Source organism: Lycorma delicatula, chromosome 10 (assembly GCF_047948215.1).
Source record: "Lycorma delicatula isolate Av1 chromosome 10, ASM4794821v1, whole genome shotgun sequence".
NCBI classification, from domain to species: domain Eukaryota; kingdom Metazoa; phylum Arthropoda; class Insecta; order Hemiptera; family Fulgoridae; genus Lycorma; species Lycorma delicatula.
Window position 1 is genome coordinate 73873434 of NC_134464.1, and position 21547 is coordinate 73894980.

The following is a 21547-nucleotide window of genomic DNA, read 5'->3' on the forward strand; positions in this document are numbered from 1 at the left end:
AGAATTTTAAAAGTAATAAAAAATATTTTCTTAGTATTGGTTAATTACCAAAAATGAAACTTTCAGCCTCTAAGTTTTACACAGAACATATAGTGAAGTCTATTGAGCCAACCTAGTTACTATAAAAAAAACAAAATACAACAAATCATTCATGAATAAGTTACGTTTGAAAATCTTAAAGTAAATGAACAATAACGGCTTAATTTTCAATAATTATTCTAATTAATACATTTTTAAGCTTTTAAATACAAAATCTAAATACGTTAAATAATGACCGCTTTGAAACCACTAGCCGTACCGTATTCGACTTCTAAATCAAAAAACCTCGGTTAGATCCCTAATAAGGATCTAAAAAATGTATGATTAGTTAACATTAATTTTATGCTGACGTAAGATTTCTTAATTAATGCAAAAAAAGTTAAAGAGAAATGTTATCTCACTACTACATAAAAAGAAAATGTCTTCTTCGTTTGTTCCCGATAACCGCTAAAATTACTGAACAAATCATTACGAAATTTACACTGTGTAACTTTTTTCTGTACATCGGAATGTTTTTTTTCCTGTTTAGCCTTCGGGAATCACCTTCAGGTATTATTTCAGAGGATGAATGAGGATGATATGTATGAGTGTAAGTGATGTGTAATTTTGATCAGTCTCTGTTCGACCATTTCTGAGATGTGTGGTTAATTGAAACTCAACCACCAAAGAACACCGGTAGCCACGATCTAGTATTCAAATCCGCGTAAAAGTAACTGCCTTTACTAGGATTTGAAGGTTGGAACTCTTGTCTACGAAATCAGCAGATTTGTGAAGGCGCGTTCATCACTAGACCGACCCGGTGGGTTACACCGGAATGTTTACCAACGTTCAAACCTTACCAATTTCATTACTCCCTCTCTCTCTCTCTCTATATATATATATATATATATATATATAAGTATAAATAAATAACCTAGAATTTCTTTTATTAGATTTAATTTCGTTATCTACGTAGATATATGTTGGCTATATCGATCGTTATCTTTGTCGATACCGAATTCTTCAAACAGTAATGATATTTACTAAATTTAGAGCTCTTGTCTAAATTACTTTATATTATTATAGTAATATAAATAAGAAAAAATTAGTTAGATAATAAAATTAAAGGGAATCACTATTATTTACAACATAGTTGTGATGGTTTGAGGAATATTGAATTCCGATATCATATCTACATCTTCAAAATGTTATTATGCGTTTTACCACATTTATTGCCATTGTCTAATATATCGGTATCCTTCCTTTTTCCTGTTTAGCCTCCGAGAACTACCTTTAGGTATTACTTCAGATGATCTATATGAGTGTAAGTGAAGTGTATTCTTGTACAATCTTAGGTAGACCCTTTCTGAGATGTGCGGTTAATTGAAACCCAACCACTAAAGAACACTGGTATCCACGATCTAATATTCAAATTCGTATATATGTAACTGTCTTTACTAGGACTTAAACGCTGGAACTCTCGACTTCGAAATCAGCTGATATGCGAAGACGCGTTCACCACTAGACCAACCCGGTGGGTTAATTTACTGGTACCGGTGAAAATTTGCCCTTACGCGAACATAGAAACACTAGATTTTTATATTAAGAAGTTCCATCAAAGTAAGCCATTCACATAATTAACATAGATTCAACTTTCAATTTGATATTAATATTTTCATAACGTCTACTTAGAAGAGGTAACAGATAGGAAGAACTTCTAGGGCAACTAGAATTTATGATATTAGAAACGTGAATGTACGCCAGAACGTTAGATTTCAAATCAGCTTTTATCACTCAGAAATTGACTATCTGAATTTGAAAGATAATCAAATAAGTTACAAAATCAAAGTATATAGCCATTTCAATACTATAAAAATAGATTAATGAAATTCCTGTGAGGAAGCAAAGTATTTATTGAAGAACTTCAATGTCTTCCTGATTTTAGAAAACATTCTTCAAACATTTTATATTATTCAGTGAAATGCGAATACACCTATTAACTGAGAGCAACAGGACATACATAATTATAAAAAAACTATTTTCTTTTTTTTTTATTTGTACGCTTATTGCACGAGCGAAGCAGTGACGGAGAATACTAGTATCTATATAATTTTAAAATATTTATAATTTAGCAAAGAACTGAAACGAAACTCGATATAAAATAGAATATTTAATTTTATGATTTTTTACCACTAAATTAAAAAACAAAAAAATAAAATATTGATAAAATTTTTTTTCTTTATTTTACGACAAACAGATATTTTTTCACTTTTACATTAATGGGAGAATAAAAAATTGTTTAGTAAATTTCCCTTTCGATCTATTCCTGAGGGAAATTCTTTATCAACTGCTATATAGTATACGAGCGCATGATCTGATTATATGTAACTAACCTAATAATATAAGCTACTTCGTGCTGTGATACTGGAAAATAAAATATTATTGGTTTCATACTTTATTTTAAAATGAAAACAGAAAAAGAGGAATCCATTAGGTTATTTTCCACGTTTATTTTGAACAATAATGAATAGTATTAAAATAATACAAGTTCAATATAGTAATTATAATTTAGTTCTTTATTAAATTCAATTTCTCATCAAAATAATAATCATAGTTATGACAAAATATGTTAAAAAGGAATTAATTTTATTTAATTTGTACGATAAATTTTCCGTATTAGAATTAAAATTAGTTGTTAAATGTACTTATTAAAAATTAAACAAGTTCATTTTTTAAAAATCGTAACATGTGATGATTGTTATTAAATTGACACGAGTAAATATCAAACTATTTAAAAAAATATATTTGCGGTTTTTTTAATAAATAAAAAAAGATATTTCACAAAATAAAAGTATTAAAAATGTACGTCCATTTATCTTATTATTGTAATTCTTGGTACAACATATCTACGAAGGTGATTTTATCAAATACCGGCGACATAAATTGTTCCCTTCAAACCGGTAGTTTTTGGAACGAATTGCTTCTTCATTCATTGTTAATTTATGTGTTTCTGCAATACTTCAATGTAAAGAAGTGGCATCGCTTGACATGATAGAAGACGAAAACCCGTTCCAGAAAATACTCGATGCAATAAAAAAACTACTGGCCACCGGAAGTCACATGTAACAGTAAGTAAATATTACGTTAATTTAAATATTAAAGAATATTTACATACTATTACATCTGACTTCCTGCAGCCAGTTATTTTTTATTCCGTCGAGTATTTTATTTACTCGTCTCCGTCTAGTCAATCAGGACTTTTTTTGCTAAAAAATTAGTAGAGTTAAGGAAAGTTAGGGTTATAGATTAGGATACCTAATCCTTGTTTATTATACCTTGTTTATATACATGCATGATACCTTGTTTATTATATATGCAACTGGAAAAAATTTTCGCTATCAAGTCAAAATGGCGGCCGATCAAATTTTTAGAAAATCGGTTTCTCAATTTTGTCGGCCAACCTTCCTAGACCGAAACGAAACGTGATATAATCTAGTGTAATTAAGTAAATATAAAATTGTTAATTAATAAATCTAGTTTTTATTATTATTTTTTTATTTTATTTGAATAGAATTCAGAGTCAAGAGAAATTATAGGATAATTAATTACATATATAGGGTTTTATTTTGAAACGAGACATATTTTACCTTGATGTAAAATAAGTCTTACTTACGAGGCTCGGCTGATAAATTTTGCATATATATGCGTAAACGAGTATGAAAAGAGCCATTGGAATGAAATAAAAAAATGAATACAGCACAATACCTAAGCTACAAAATGCAGTATTTATTTTTTAATATAATCCCCTTTTACACTGTTAACATTTTTGCCAACTTGTGGCGAGTTTTTGCACCCGTTACTGAAAACTTCTGGCGGTCTTTCTGGGATCCAAGTAGCACCAACTTCCTTCATTTCATTGTCGGTGGTGTAATGACACGTCGCCACGTCATTCAATAAAAGAAAAAGCACTATATTTAAAAAAAATAATAAATATTTTAAATTAAGTTGTGTTTATGTCTGTGTGTAAGACGATCATCAGAAAAAAGCTGCGTGACTGTAATGTCCAACAACTGTGTTGTCAGCTTTTTCATTTTTGAAATTAATTTTTTTAATGCAGCACGAGCGGTGGGAAGATATTAATCGAATGCTACTTATTAAAGGAGAAATGGATTTGATAAAAATTAGACCTTTAAGATCTTTCTTGAGATGAGGAAATAAGTGGAAGTCGCACGGAACCAAATCCGGTGAGTATGGCGGATGCGGAATAGACTCAAACTTCAGCTAGCGGAGAGCCTCTGTAGTGGCGTACGATGTCTGAGACCGCGCATTGTCATGTTGCAAGAATAGGGGTATGGAGGTCCTTCGAACCTCCATTGAGTTGTCTTAACGTCTCAATGTACCGTTCAGAGTTCACAGTCGTCCCATATTTCAGTCACTCAGTCATATAAACGTTTTTGGCGTCCCAAAACATCGTCAAAAGGAGTTTCTTCGCCGAGGCTTAAGTTTTGAATTTTTTGGGTTTTGACGATTCGTAATATCTGTGTATTCTATGCTTTGCCTTTTTTCGTCCGGGTCGTGATGATGTACCCAACTCTCATCCCCGATTATAATATTGAAAAGGAAGTCGTTTCCTTCGGCACGATAGTACATCTTCTTCTTTTTCTTCTTCTTTTTCCTGTTTAGCCTCCGGTAACTACCGTTTAGATAATTCTTCAGAGGATGAATGAGGATGATATGTATGAGTGTAAATGAAGTGTAGTCTTGTACATTCTCAGTTCGACCATTCCTGATTTGTGTGGTTAATTGAAACCCAACCACCAAAGAACACCGGTATCCACGATCTAGTATTCAAATCCATGTAAAAATATCTGGCTTTACTAGGACTTGAACGCTGTAACATTCGACTTCCAAATCAGCTGATTTGGGAAGACGCGTTAACCACTAGACCAACCCGGTGGGTTCGGCACGATAGTACTGTAAAAGCTTTTCGTAACATTCGACACGTCACGTCTTGTGTTTGTCCCGTCAGTTTGCGCGATAGCCATCGTGCCTAGATTTTACAGTAATCAGATTGCTCGATAATATGACCTTCTCGTTCTGTGGATATGCCTAACTGAATAGCATTGCGTTACTGGGCGATTCGTCGGTCACTTTTAAGCAAATCGTTCACACTTCCTTTCAATGTTTCTCGTCGGTCACAGAAACTGGTTGTCCGCTGCGAGGTGCATCCTCAATTGTCGTTTTAAATTTCAACGCCCACCTATTCACAGTACTTCTTTCAACAGGTTCACTAGAGTAAACCGCTCTTAAACGATGAAAAACATTCACAGAATTCACATTTTTTGCTATTAAGAATTCGATCACTGCGCGCTGTTTTAACTGTGTTGGGATATTGACCGTACTCGACTCCATTTTAACTGCTAAAGAAAACAAACCGGTAAATGGAATTCAACGTATTACCGCAGGTTTGTAGAAAGGGATTTCAGCTATCATGTGCTGCCACAAAAATAAGGGAAAGAGAAATGGGAACGGGAAAGGAAACGGGAAAAGGAAATGGAATTGGGGAAAGGGAATATGGTAAAAACTAAAGTGGGAAAAACGAAATGGGGAAGAGGAAATGAAAGGAAAAGGGGAAACGGGAGAAAGAGTAAAAGGGAAAAGTTAAATTTTGCGACGTTCCTTAATGTTCATTTTGTTAATGTTTTATCAAACTTTCAATTGTGTTCATTTAATCTGTATATATATATATATATATATATATATATATATATATATATTCTCAAATCTTACAGTAGCGAAGCATTGCCGAGTCTGCTAATTATAAATATAATTAACCAAACTTAACCTACGCTTCGCTCGGTAACCTCGAAAAATTAATAGTAATGTATCAATTATTTAAATAATAAATAAATGCAATAATTACTGAATTTATTATTTAAATACTCAAAACATTGCTGTTAATTAATCGAGGTTAGCGAGCGAAGTTAGCGTACGTTTAATTTTGTTAGATTATATTTATAAAATAAATAAATATAAATGATTATAAAAATGGTAATATAAATGGTAATATAAATATAAATTGGGTTATTTCTCCAACCTGGTTATTGTTAATATCAATATTTCTTGTTATTTTGATTTTTTCCAGGTGAAAAACTTCCAAACGTTTGTGGTGGGAGGGGGGGCGTAAAAGTACCGTTTAAAATCTGAACAGGTCTTAATAATTCACAAAAATTATAACTAACTGAGTATAGAGTACTGATAACGCGGCGTGATCTGTGAATTTGTACGGGTCATGCGCTGTCCTTAGTTGCTTTCCGAAATTCAGATCTTGTATTTTCCTGATCATAAATATATCTACTATGATATATTAGAGTATGAACAAAATTAAAGTTGATCAAATGGTTGAATAGAATTACAGAATTACAATTACTTAGTAAAATTATCTTTTGTCAGAATTCTGGTTATTATATTGTAAGAAAGTACTAATTGTAATAGTTCTTTAATTGGGTTAAATATGAGTTGCTAGTTGTAGATCGTTGAAATGTTTGGTGATTAATTTGGATATATTAGGATAAGGAAAACTACGTGTAGTTTTTCTTAATGTAAAATAAACATTATTTTCATTTCTTTGAATAGAAAAGGATGTATTAATATCCTAATTAATAAAATTAATTTTTTTTTTTTTAATATTTCTATACTAAGAGACATGTTTTTAAAATAAGTTAAGTCTTGAAATTCTGCCGCTGCTACGCTGCGGCCGGCATTCCACACATGCGCACTGTGTATCTGCATCTATTGGCAAGCCATTATGGAAATATTCGACTGTGTTTACGTCTGTTTGTGAGTATTTAAAATGCCTCCGTTGAAGTAGAATCACGCCGACTGTGAAATATGTTGTCTAATTGGTTAGTGTTAAAGGCGTGAAAGCAGCTGAAATTCATCGTCGCATCAGTAAAGTGTATAGAGAAAACATTATGAGCGATGGAATGGTACGAAAATGGATTAGTGCTTTTAATGATGGCCGCCAGAATCATCATGATAAGGAACGGAATGGACGACCTTCTGTCTGCTGAAGATTTGGTGCAGAAAGTTGACGAAATAAGAGAGAACAGACGCTTTACGATTTCTTCGTTATCTGAAGATTTCCTCAAGTTTCAAGAAGTGTTTCATGAAATTGTGACCGAATGCTTAAATTATCGACGATGAATGTGCCAAAGCGACCGTGTTGCAGTGGTTATTAAGTTAGGCGGCAGACGCCTGACTTAATAACCACTATGACGATGGTGATCAAAAGCTAGTTGCACGATACGACAAATGACTTAATACTGGCGGTAATTATGTAGAAAAAAAGATTAAAGTACAGGATTTCATGTAAAAATAAAATTGTTTAGAATAGTGTACTTGTTTTTTTTTTTTTTTTTCAAAACGGTACTTACTTTAAAAACATGCCTCGTATGTTATTGTACTTCGGAACGGGTACATAAGTGATTGAGTTGAATTAATTATAATTCAACCAATTATAATTGGTTAGCCAATTATTTGCAATAACTTGTTCTTATTGTATCATCTTTTTTTTGGTTATATTAAAAATATGAAAATAATGAAAAATGAAGTTTTCTGTTAATATCATAATAGATACATATAAAAGTATTTTATATCTTATTAAAAAATTTTTTACATCTTTTTAAGAAGTATTTAACATCATAAAATTTTTTATTACTTTATCTTAGTTAATAAAAATTTAATTTCAGAGTAAAGTATATTTTATTGTTGTTTAATAACTATTTTTTTCTCAACTTCCGTAAGAAGCCTACGTATATTAGCAGATTTTATTATCGTAATGAAATAAAAAATATTATTAATATTACATACTTTTTCTTTAATTTAAAATTTATCTCTTTTTTTTTAATAATCATTTTATGTTATACATAATAATTATTACTAAACTTCTCTTTAAGAATAAATAGTTTGTAACATTTAGATGTTTTTGAGAGTATATAATTATTTATTGTAAGTAATATAATATTGTGTATAATATTTTCTGCAGTATTCTTGTGGCTATATATCTTTCCCAATGAGTTTGAAGCAAAATAAATTGCTTTATAATTTAACTGAATACTCAAGAGTGATCTAATTTTATTTTTCAGTCGCTTTTCAGTTAAATAACGTAATTTTATTTTGATTACTAAATTTATCTTTAAAAAAACTTAAACTAAAGAAAAGTGCCTTTTTATTGATAATTATTTGTTACCAAGCACGATTTGAAGAAAGTAAGAAACAAGAAAAAAACAAATGTATCGTTTTAGGGCCCGGGAACGGCATAGCCGGGCCCGGTGTCCCAGCCTAAGAGACAGAGGCAAGATGAAAGTAAGGAAAAAATCGGAACCGGTGAGCCGACCTGCCATGTCGAACGTACTGCCGGTAGGTGGAGAGGCTCATTAGAGTCGCAAGGACACTTCCCTGGGCTGAGTAATACTTGATTTTTAAGCCGGCTAAGGGGAGAAGGAGAGCAAAAAAAAAATCGTATTGCCACATAATTTCTTTTTATTTTCTCAGCTCAATTTCGACAGATTGGTATAACAGTTTTTTTTTAATATTTGTTAATTGTTCAAGTAATAAGTAATTTATAAGAATGTTATTTTTTTTTTTTTGTAAAGCAGGACACATTTGTTCAGTGTTTTTGTTTCAGCAGCAAATGTTGCTGAGCCCAAGTAATAGCGAAAAATATATGAAGAACATTAAGACTACTGTTACGAGAAAGCGAATTAAAGTTTACATTTATTGGTATTTACGTACGTACAGTTACCTCTGATTTTAATGAAATTTGAAATACATCACTTATTTAAAATCTACGTAATTCGTTACAATTGAAATTATTCATCGGAAACGCCTTTCATCAGAGTTATTTCCACGGTAAGTTACATTGTAACACCCAAAATTTCGTTACTTGTACTATACATGAGTAATACACATTTTTTGATGATTAAATAATTTGGTTTCAATTAAATTTAGTTAAGAATAAAGTTCAATTTAATTAAGTTTAAGCTAAGCAGAAGTCTTATATAGTGACTACATCAGATAAATGACGGTAAGTTTTTGTCCATTTTATAAATTATTTATACACTAACCTAACCTAATCTTAAACTTGACCTTGCACTAACGAAATCGATTAAATTTCACGAAGTTATTTACTCCCTAAATAATGTGTATTACAAATTTACCAAAATTTACACCTTAAGCCTAATCTATTTTTTTTTTTTGTAGCGTGTAAAAATGCCATGCCTAACCGGGATTCGAACCCGGTCGGGACCTTCGGATAAAAGGCCGAGATTCCAATCGCGTTAAGGAGGTTGACACCTTAACTTAACCTAACTTAATTTAGTTTTAAGAGAACTATAATCTCATTCTTAACTTAATTTCACTGAAACCAAATTATTTAGTCCGAAAATAATATATATTACACTTGTTCAGTGCTGAATTACGAAATTTTTGGTGATGGTAATCGTAACTTAAGAGGGATGTAACTCGGGTGAAAAACGTTTTCCGTCGAATAATTGCCATTGTAAATAAATACACTTCTTCTCTAGAAAATACAAAATTTTTATAAATTCTCTTCGAAAAAATTCACTCCTTCTTTTAGCATAGAAACAATTTTTGGTTTTAAAAAAAATTAATTCATAAATTACGTATTCCAAATTTCATAAAAATGAGAGGTAACTGTATATGATAACTCATTCAATCAAGAATGACATATAATTCGACTGTTAAAGAAAGTTTTCTTTTAAAATTAAACAAAAATTGCCTATATAGAATGGTTCTCGAAAGTATGGCTCCGTAGTTAATATTAAAAATTAAAAAAAAAAAAAAAAATTGGCTAAAATTGTTTTCAAATTATATTTTTAGTTTTAATTTTCATCAAACTATTTCATGTAAAATTAATTCAAAGGACGTAAATACAAAGGATGTCAGTCCTTACTCAGTAAAGGAAATTATGGGCAACAGTAAATATATATAAAAAAAGGCAATCTTTATCTTGCGTGCGCCCTAATATCTCAAAAACTATTTAACCGATTATCTGAAAATGTCATTAGTTACTACATAACTAGGTGGGTACATTTTTGTAATGTATCCACACTGTAACAGAAATATGCTGCCTGAATATTAATAGTTCCTGTAACTGAGTTAATATATCACTCATCCTAGGTACACAATACTAACACTATACTCCCTACCCACAATACAATTACGTAATCTTAGGTTAATTCAATTACTAAAATAATTATTAATGAATTACCTCGTAAAAATATTGCCTCTCGGCCCTTTAAATCCTTCAGGAAGTCGAAATTTACGTTTTGACAATATAATTTTGCCCCGTGAGGGGTTTGGTGTTAATAGTTCCATATGTTTAAAAGAGATTCATTGAAAATTATATAGCACTATTTTCAATCAAGTTCAGTATAAACTGAATCGATATAAACAGTGACAATCGATATCTCTCGATATTTAATTTAGTAAGAGAAGTTTTAGGTTATTCATTTATACGTTTCTTATTATTTATACAGCAGTGACATTGGTTTGGTTTGAACTATAGTAATTGACCGCGACAATAAACCCAAGTAACCATATAGAGCGGGCGAAGCCTTGGTGAAACCTATCTTAATTATAAATAATTAAGATAGGCTTAAAATAAGCCTATACATTCAAAAATAAATGCACACAGACAGTTTTATTAAGACCGTTCAGTGTAGACTCGCATGCATGAAACCAAAACAGATGACTATGAAAATAATCAGATGTTATCATTGTTTTCATATTACAATAAATTTCTTTTTATTCTTTGTAAGAAGCCGAATATGCTATTGCTCCTTATCAGGATATCAAGCCACACAAAATGTAAACAATATAAGATGTTAACACTACAAGATATACATTAAATCGGTTCATGAAAGGAACTATTTATTTTAAATCATTTCTCTCATATAAAACAACTTTGATTGATGCATTTATAATTTTACTTTACGTGTGTTACAGCCATAACAATACTGGTTATAAAACAGCTTTATGTTTCTTTTTTGTTCTAAAGCAAAAAAGGCGAAAAAATACACCCTCTTAGCACAGAAAAAACGTTTTGTTTTAACATAAATTATTTTAAATTTAGACGATAATGAAAAAAATATATAATTGACTTTAGCTAAAATCATTAAATATCTGAGATCATTTTTGTAGCCAAAAATGGCTACAAAAGTTTGCCTGTTATTAAAAACATTAATAACCAAAGAAAATTCCGAGAATTTACAATAAAACGAATTAAAATGATTTATGTATATTTTTATAAATAACATTTCTTTTTTCAGTAAAATTGATAAGAAAATTTTTCTTAGAAAAATTTAAAATTGTGTAAAATTTTACACAATTACACCGGAATTACACCGTAATTCCTTGTACGGCTTATAATTGCTTATTATTCAGCAGAGTATTTGTGATTATTAATTCTGTTATCATATCATAGGTATCACTAATGAGATGACTTATTAGATAAAAATGAAGATTCATTTCAATTCAGGCGAATACACAAACGGAGTATAATATTTGATTACCGTAAGTGTACCAAAATAAATATAAAACTACTGCATAATACTGACTAATGTACCTTAAGGAATAAAGTATTTATATCCCTAAGGATTGACCTAGGTCACTTTGTTTCCATAATGTAGAGATTCCATGTAGAGAAAGCAGTTTCATAAAAGATGTATATCATTTTAAAGTCTATGTATAGAATTCCAATAACAATTTCTTATTAAAGCCAGAAGAATGACTAGAATAAAAATTAATAAAATATGTGACAATTTAAGTAAGAATGTTGTAAAACTTTAGAAAAGGATCCAAAATGTTACTGTAATTTTTTAGGTTTTCAGACCACAAAATAATTAGGAAAATATTATGGGTAAAAATTTGAAGAGGTTATTGAATAAAAAAGATAAATACAACAAAACCGAATTTAAGGGTATAAATATTTAAATACATGTATCCCTTTTCTTCTAATTTCAATGTAGATAAAATTAAATTAAATGCTTTTCATCTAAGAGAATTGTGTGAAATTTTTGTTATTTTGACAACTTATGAGTTAATCGGACCTAAAAAATTAAGATTGTAATTTATACAAAAAAAAAAATCTGGCATAATATTGTACAGCTTTCCCGGCTGTTAATAATAAAAATTAAAGAATTAGAGCCAAAAACAATATATATATATATATATATATATATATATATATATATATATATATACATTTTTTAGGGAGGAATAAATTAAAAAGAATTTTTTTTATATATATGTATAGGTTAAGCTTAATAAATGTGTTTAAGTAAAGTTTTCTCTAAATCTTAAACCCTCTTAAATAAAAGCTAAAATAAGAAAAGAGAATTTACATAAAACCTTTCTGTATTTTACTTCCGGGGTCTATAAAGGCATTTCTTGATAATTTATAAAGGAAGTATAAACTTTCAAAAACTTTTTTAAAAATATTTAAACCGGAGGGAGATAGAGAAAAAAAACATATACTTAAAATTTTAAGAAGTGGTGGTTGATTTAAAAAAAACTGATTTATTATTATATATATATATATATATATATATATATGTATGCATTGTCGGTAAATAATTTGCTTTAATACAATTTTCTCAAAAATGCCTTTGCAAAAATCGAAAATGGTTTTCCGCGATATTCCTAAACCCTCCATTAACAAATTTTGAAAAAATTAATATGAACAATACTCTACATATTTGAGCCAGATTTGAAGAGAATCGGTTCAGTCGGTCCTGAAATATAAGGTCATAAGCAATGTGACACATACACACAAATAAATATTCATATGAGTTTTGATCCACATAAACTGGTTGGACCCTAAAAAGTTAAGATTTAAAAAAAAAGGAACCTCATTTTCGACATGATCACCATACTTTTACATATTTTCCCATTTAATATTTGAAGAATATAATACTTCATTTCAAGGAGAATAAAACATAACATTTTCGACATAAAAATAAGCTCAGATTCATCATAAAAGGTTTGATGAGGAAATGACTTCCTTGTACGCCTATTAAATTATATATACACATTTTACGTCTAATCTACGTTTAATCGTTTTTAAGTTATACGAGATAAATCTGTACGTATAGACGTCACGCCGAAACTAGTCAAGATGGAGGTACTTACGTATTAACGGCACAAAGCTACGGCTTTATTTAAAAACAAAGTAGTCAATCGGATTTCGGTGAAAAATGGGCCGATATAGAGTTTAACATAGATTCAAAACAATCTCTTTATTAATTTTAACAAATGGTTATTTATTTTATAAATATAATTTAACCAAACTTAACCTACGCTCGCTTCGCTCGCTAACCTTGACGACTAATTAACAGGAGTGTTTTGATTATTTAAATAATAAATAATTACAATAATTACTGAATTTATTAAATAAATACTCGAAAAATTACGGTGTTAATTAGTCAAGGTTAGCGAGCCAAGTGAGCGTAGGCTAAGTTTGGTTAAATTATAGTTATAAAATAAATAAATATAAATAACCATTTATTAAAATTAATAAAGAGACTGTTTATTTTCCACCGAAATCCAATTGACTACCTTGTTTTTAAATAAAGCTGTAGCTGCGGAGCGTTAATACGTAAGTACCAAAATGGATTTAGGGATGGTGAAAATAAATATTTCCGTTGAAATCTGAAAACCGAAATTTTTTGCGATTACAATACTTCTTTTACTTCGACCAAGGAAGTAAAAAGAAATTGTATTCAAAAACAAATTGTCTAGGACTGATTAATGGGAAAACGTAATTTAAATATGTTGACACGTAATCTAGGATATCTAAAATACATCTATAACCTATTTAATAATTTATAATCTATGAAAAATCGGTCTAGTGGATAAAATAATAGTTATATACAACAGCAGAATACGTACTTATATACTGTAATAACCTTGCTTGAAAATGGGTAAAATGATTAAATATCTAAATAAGTATGAGAACACACACACACACACACACACACACACACATATATATATATATATATATATATATATATATATACACACACAAGCGAACGAACAAAAAGAGGAAATTAAAACAAAAAAGTCGTAATTATTTCGCAAACCAAATCATAATAAAATATAGTGAAATTACGTTGTATATATAATATTCATCAAAGTTGTGAGATTCAATATGTATTTTATGATCTCTATTTTATAAGAAATATATATTCAGTAACTTAACAGAAACTGTAAAATTCATGTAGACAATATATTTTGCATAGTTACGATCTCTAAAGTTATAAGGTTAAATTTACAATGTACAGAAGCTAAAGGAATAATTTTAAATTATTAACAAAAAAAAAAATCAAAATACTTACAGAAAGATATGTATCTGATTATTCTGTTCTGAAACAATAGGTCTGTTAAATATTCGTACACTGAATTATTTAGATTATTTTACTGAAATCAGATAAAAAGAAAGAACAATGCAACTCGAGCTAACCTAAACAATATGGCACTATGTAGTTTCTGAACAGTTACAACTCACGTGGTAGTACGGATCATGCGCGAACGTGCACAGACTTGTCTGTATGACATCATTGCTTATATCTCGAACGGCGTCCAGCTGTCTGCTTATATAGTATACACTAAACAAAAACTGCTCTGCCTTGTAATAATAACACACATTCTTTCGTTTAAATTATAAGCTTGATGATGACTAACGCATGCAGTAATCCAACCATCATAATAGAATAAATTGAATATTTTTGTTAAAATAAAATTTAGGCCTATGATTTTATTATTAAAAAAAAAAAAGATTTATAAAACTTCTGTTTATTTATTTCTATTTAACGAAAATTAAGTGTCTGTAAAACAGATTTATTTTAACATTCTATAACGCGAAAAATCCGAATTATTTAATTTATTTATTTATTTTGTTTGAATTAATCTCTACTGATCGAAAAGAAAAATTCTGACACAGTTATAAACTTCATAATTTTTACATAATCCTTTCGATCTACTTCGTGTATACTTTTTACAACTTTTCCACTGTAATAACATACATATACAGAAAATAAAATCTGACTGAGTGAAAGGTATTTATAATACATATATTATACGTAGGAATTTAATTCTTTAGGATCAAACTCTTACCCTAAACGGGGTTAAAAAAAATTATGAACCGTGTAACTTCCCTGAGACATTCAAGATTGACGTTTTTGAAAAAAATGAAATACAGTATTGCGATATTTGAAACGTTAATTTTTTTAATTTGTTATTTTTGGTAAACAATTTAAGAAATTCAACAATTTCTATGAGGTTCAACTTCCTTTATACTATTCCATCATTTCTAAATTAAAAAAAAAAAAAAAAAAAAAATTAAATATTGTGATGTTAACACCGTTCTCTTTTACCGTCTCCGCGAATATGACTAGAATAGCTATAATAAGGGGAAAGAATGGTAATCATATCTAAAATGGGGTATCAGATTTTTTTGCAAATCTTTACGTTTTATGTTCCAACAATTGATAAAGACAGAAACAACATGTATATACATCTGTTTCGCTCTGCTTTTGGTCTTATAACTCAGGATTGACCAAACCGATTATTTTCAAATTTGTCTCAAATATTTCTGTATATGGGGCCATGGTAATATTCTTCTTTTTTAAAATTAATTAAGGCGGTGGAAGATATCGCGAAAAAACAAGTTTCGATTTTCTTCAGTCATTTTAGAGAAAACTTTATTAAAACAAATATTTTACATTAATTGCATTTCTAAACAAGTCAAAAATAACTTTTTCAAAAAATCAAGTCCCACCTTTTAAAATCGAGTATATGCTTTTTGTTATTTTGCTTTATCTTTCTTCAATTTTAATATTTTCAAAACTATTTTGATAGTTTATTCTTCATATATAGAGTTAACAAGAATTTCTACAAATTTTATAAATCATAGACCCAGGATCTAAAATGTAGAGATTTTTTTTTAATTTCCTTTTCTTGTTGTTGCCTTTGTTGAAATGGGTTTAGAAAACTTTATTTAAGCAAATTTGTAACCTTTATATGAACATTTTTAGAAAAAGTTTTCTTAAAATTTACTACCCCATCTCTAAAAATATATATACATTATTTTTAACCGTTTTTATTTTTTGTTATAATGGCCGGGAAATTCATGCAATACCGTGCCAGCTTTTTTTTTAGATATTCTCTCACTTTAGAAAAAATTAAACATAATTAATGCCAAAATAAACGAAGCCTAAGGGAAAAACGTCCTTTTGATTTCCTACGGAGGTCTGATTCCCTATTTTCTTAAATCACGTAATCTAATATTTAAACAATTTTTTGTCGAAATATTTACGACAATCCAAAAAATATTTTATTTTTATCAGTATTCTACAGATTTAGGTATTAACCTTCCTAAACTAGGCTATTAGCTTCTTAAACAACCAAAGTTAAAAAAAAAATATGCGATATGTTTATCTTTCTTCTGAATAATTTATAACTTGAAGAGTTAACTTTTTCCAGTTGTAACTTGTATTGGTAAAAGTTCAGTTTTTTTAATATTATATATCAAAAATATACATATGTATGTGTGTGTTTTTCGGTAATATAAGTAAAACTGTTTTTAACAAAACGATACTGATATCAAAAAATGTAAACTCTTACCGGCCCATTTTCATTTCTTAAACAACGAATAATCATTAGAATTGTATTATTTCTGTAAATGTGATATGTATTACATATAAATGAAATCGGGCCGGTAAGAGTTTTGTAACAAATTTTTATTTTTTATTATTTGCTTATTATATAGGACTCTTAAACATTGTTTATTATCTATTATTGTATATCTATTGTCTATTACATATATTTAACATTTATTTTTTTAAAGAAAATTCTAAATTAATAACAGATTTTGATAAAAAAAATGCAGTCTGTTGCTTTTTTTGACATCAGTATCGTTTTGCTAAAAAAAATTTATTTACATTACAGAAATTTTTGTTTTTTTGGACGGAATGATATCTGCGAGACTCTTACCATACGGTTTACAATTTCATTGTAATTTTCTTTTGATTTGTAATTTAATTTATAATTTATATTTTATTTATAATTTAAAGGTCTCTTTAAATAAATAAATCTTTAGACAAATGGCTTTGTGCAAAGTGGATTTGTCACAATTTTGCTCGTTTAAGAAGTGGTACGCGGCTGCAATCCAGCAAACTGAATTTGGAGTTTTCCGTTTATTTCCTGTACGCATGGAATAGGGAATGTACCAGTTTTAAGTTTTATAACGAAAAATTTGGTATGGGTTGTGCCGTTGCTAACTGACTGGAAAAAGTTTTTAAAGGAAATGTGTGGGGAACTCGTAATAAGAGCGAATGGTCTGAACGTGGAAATATAGGGATCTCTTTTTTAAGGTAAAATAAAATGTGGGGTGGTTTACCCTCAGCGGCAGGTGTTTGAGGTAATTTGCAGAGAAACAAATGAGTGTTTTGTATATGCAATCCCAGATCGAATGAAAAAGACGTTACTAGTTGGCGAAGTTACGATGATGTACTTGTGTAAAAGGTTTACACATCAAACTGTCAACTGTTTTACACGGTTGCAGCACATGCAAACGTGGAGCGAAAAGACGGAATCGCAAGGACACATTCCTTGCGATTTAGATAGATTTTGATGTACCACAGTATATCGAGATCTACGCTAGATATCTATTTATGCGAATTCAAGTATCGCCAACGTAACATCGACAGCGATCAGTTCAATCAAATTTTGCAGGATATCGTCTTATTTTGGCCGTTCAACTGTGAATGTAAGGAAAACCCAGTTTTGATGATTTAACAACATTGAGGAAATTCGTTCACATTTTCGAAATAAGACCGATTCTTTCAAGCAAACTACATATACAAACATAAGCGTGCGCACGAACATAAAAGTACGCGCGCACGCACAACGTATTCAAACATATTAATTTAAACATCTCTTTAACACATGAAAAAAAAAAATATATATATATATGTATATATAGATATACCAACTTTATATAAAAGTAATAATATTTCATTATGTAAAATATATTTGGTTTTTTATTTATAAATTTATATACAAATGAATATATCGCCCCGCGTCTTATGTTATTAAATTTTAAAATAGAAATTTGTTTCATTAGTTATCAAAATATTATTATAATTTTAAAATATTTTTTTTCTATTTTTACACTAACGACTTTCATATTTTAACGGATAGGTAGCGAGTAACAGAAAATAAAATTTTACTGAAACATATAATCATTTTTCATTGAATGATTGGCAAAATAATAAAATTTATTTTTTATTTTTACCCCTTTTCATCTACTTTGATAAACTAAGTATACAGTGACAGTTTAATTCTACTACTACACGCACATGCACATACACACACACTACAAACTCACACGCAGTACACTAACAATAGTACAAAATATTTGCACACATAAATATTTATAAAATATTATTTTGATATATGTCAAAATATATTCGTAGAAATATTTTTAAGAGCATACTTATAAATAAATATTTTTGACAGCCGTATCACCTAATAAAAGAAAAAGAAACTACATATGCTTACATTACATAGATAAAAAAGAAATATAAGTGAGATAGAAATAGTGACAGGAAAAGAGTGAGTGATAGATAGGTTTTTAAGGGCCTACAAACTACTGTTTTTATGCTTATGTTATTGATGTACTACTCACATTTTAATCTTTGTGTATGGCCTTGAAACGTAATAACGTATTTCTTATTTGATGTAAAAAAAAATTCGCAGTTGTTTCTTTAATTCTCTAATCACTTCTAATCTTTCATGTCTGAATAAACGAACAAAAAAGCTGTAGATTTACTCCGATGTGTGTGAGTGTGTGGTGTGTGTATATATATATATATATATATATATATATATATAATTTATTTTTTCAAATAATACCTATTTCAATCAAGAATGGTTGTTAGAAAAAAAAACTAGAATTGTTATATTGATAACCTGGCCTGGAAAACAGTTAACATAAATAAAAAATAACCATTAATAGGTAGAGGATGAAATGATATTTAAAAATAAATATGCTAATTTAATAATTAATGTTGATTCAATGGAGTTGATGTGAAATAACTATTTCCTAAAAATTATTAAACAGTCAATAACAAGCGTTACAGTATAGTTTCTGTCTCTAGTAGTTAATTATTAGTTACTTCAAAATTATTTTTAATTTAAAATACCACTTCGTGCCTTCATTTACCTTATAAATAAATATATCTATCGTTTCTAAACTAACCATTCCTTATTGAAATAATAATTAATTACAACCAATAGTCGACGTTTTCCAAAAATGCTTAATTAAGAAATGACTTTGAGATAATATAAGATTAGGCAATTAATAAAACTTTTTAGTTTTATTATTTTTATTTTTAGGCGCATTGCACACAGGGTTTTATTTAAGTGGACAAGTAATAAAATAATATTTTTTATTTATTTATTTTTAAAAAATTGTTTATTAATAATCGCATTAACAATTAAAGTCATTAGCGACTTATCAGTGTAATGTAACTGTACCGATAAATCTGTAGTCTTGAATAAACTCAGGTCGACCATTCCTGAGAAATGTGTTTAATTGAAACCCAATCATCAAAGAACACCGGTATTCACGATCTAGTGTTCAAATCCAGTGTTCAAAAAGGAAATAGCTTTTTTAGGATTTGAACCTGAAAACTCTCGACTTCGAAATCAGTTGATTTACGACGTTGAGTTTAGTAGTAGACCATCCAGGTCGGTATTCACGATCTAGTGTTCAAATCTGTAAAAGGAAATACCTTTTTTAGGATTTGAACCTGAGACTTCGAAATCAGTTGATTTACGACGATGAGTTTAGTAGTAGACCAACCCAGTGGATTTAATATTTTTTTTTGTTTTTTCTTTTTTTTTTAATAAACTTGTGATAATGAAATAAAATTGGTTATAAAAATAATGGGAACTGAAATAAGACTACCCTAATTTTTACGATGGGTGTTATTAAATTTTTTAACTTAAAGAAAAAGATATAACGCAACTAATAAAATAATTTCATTATTCATGTTACCAGTATTTTCACCTACTTAATTTTGTTTTATTACCGAAATAACTTAACCTATATACGTTCCTTAATATTTTATTTTTTTCTTTCTTTTCAAACTTCTATGTACCCAATACATTTTCAATTTTTTTTTATTTTCGAGTTTATCAACCATTTAATTTTCAACATCTGCTAATTACGGTTAAAAATTTCTTTCCTTTTTGTTTGCTTTTTTATTATCAATATTTTTTTTACAATAAATCTACGCTCATTAAAATTGCATTTTAATATACACTGCTTATTTAATTTTTTTTTTTTTTTTTTACTAACTTCTTACTCTATTAATCTGAACCTTAGATCATCAAATTATGTCACGTCATTTTAATTATCTTGAACTAACCTAACTAATCTCTAACTATTTGCGTTCTTTTGTAGTTAATCTTTCCTTTGTAATTTTGGTATATCAATAAAAAAAGTTATTTTATTTTTAGAATATTCTGTTTTCCAAATATAATATTAAACCCTTTACGCTTTTCATATCTGTCACTTTGTTTTGTTTTATTTTTTATATTTTTAAATGAAACTTCTCTTATATAAGATATCCGTAGCGTTTATTCTTAATACTTGAAACGATAGTCAAAGGGAAAGGAGTCATTTTAGCGTGATTTGAATAACATTATACAAATCTAATAAAGTAAGTATATTATACTAAATGCATACTTAATATGGTGTTCACTATAAATAAATATATTTATTTATAGTATATTGTACTTGAATATGAGCTAAAAAATTTACCGATAAATTAATAGTCCAATTTAAATAAATATATTAAATAGATATGGTTTTACCTATGAATCAAAGTTGTTAAAATTATTTAGGTAAACTAAATCCAATAAAATTTGTTAATACTAACAAACAATACAAACAATTACGTTATGAAAAAAGATTCATGTGATTTTTGGAAAATGGTGAAACCTTTCGTGAGAAATTTATATTTTATAATATTTCAACGGCAGATTCTGTTTGGCATTTTGAGAATTAATTCTGAACTGGGTCATCATGTAATGTGTTATGTTGAACTTAAAAGGAGTAAATAAATCCAATGGGATGCCAATTTTTTAGTATTAAAATCTTAAAAAAATGTTAAATAATGTAAAAGATTATACAAGGCTGTGGAAAATGGTAGAATGTCATATGAATTTTATAAAAATAAAATTAAACTATATGAAATTTACAGGGAATTTTTTAGTACTTCGAAAGTCTTACGGGCCTCAAACAAAGATAATTATTAAACACAGGTTTTTCCGACTAATTTAAACAATTTTAACGGATATTACATGAAATATATTTCAGTGCTTCAAGGGTTTTAATGACTGTGTACAGGAAACAGTTTTATTACGTATATTA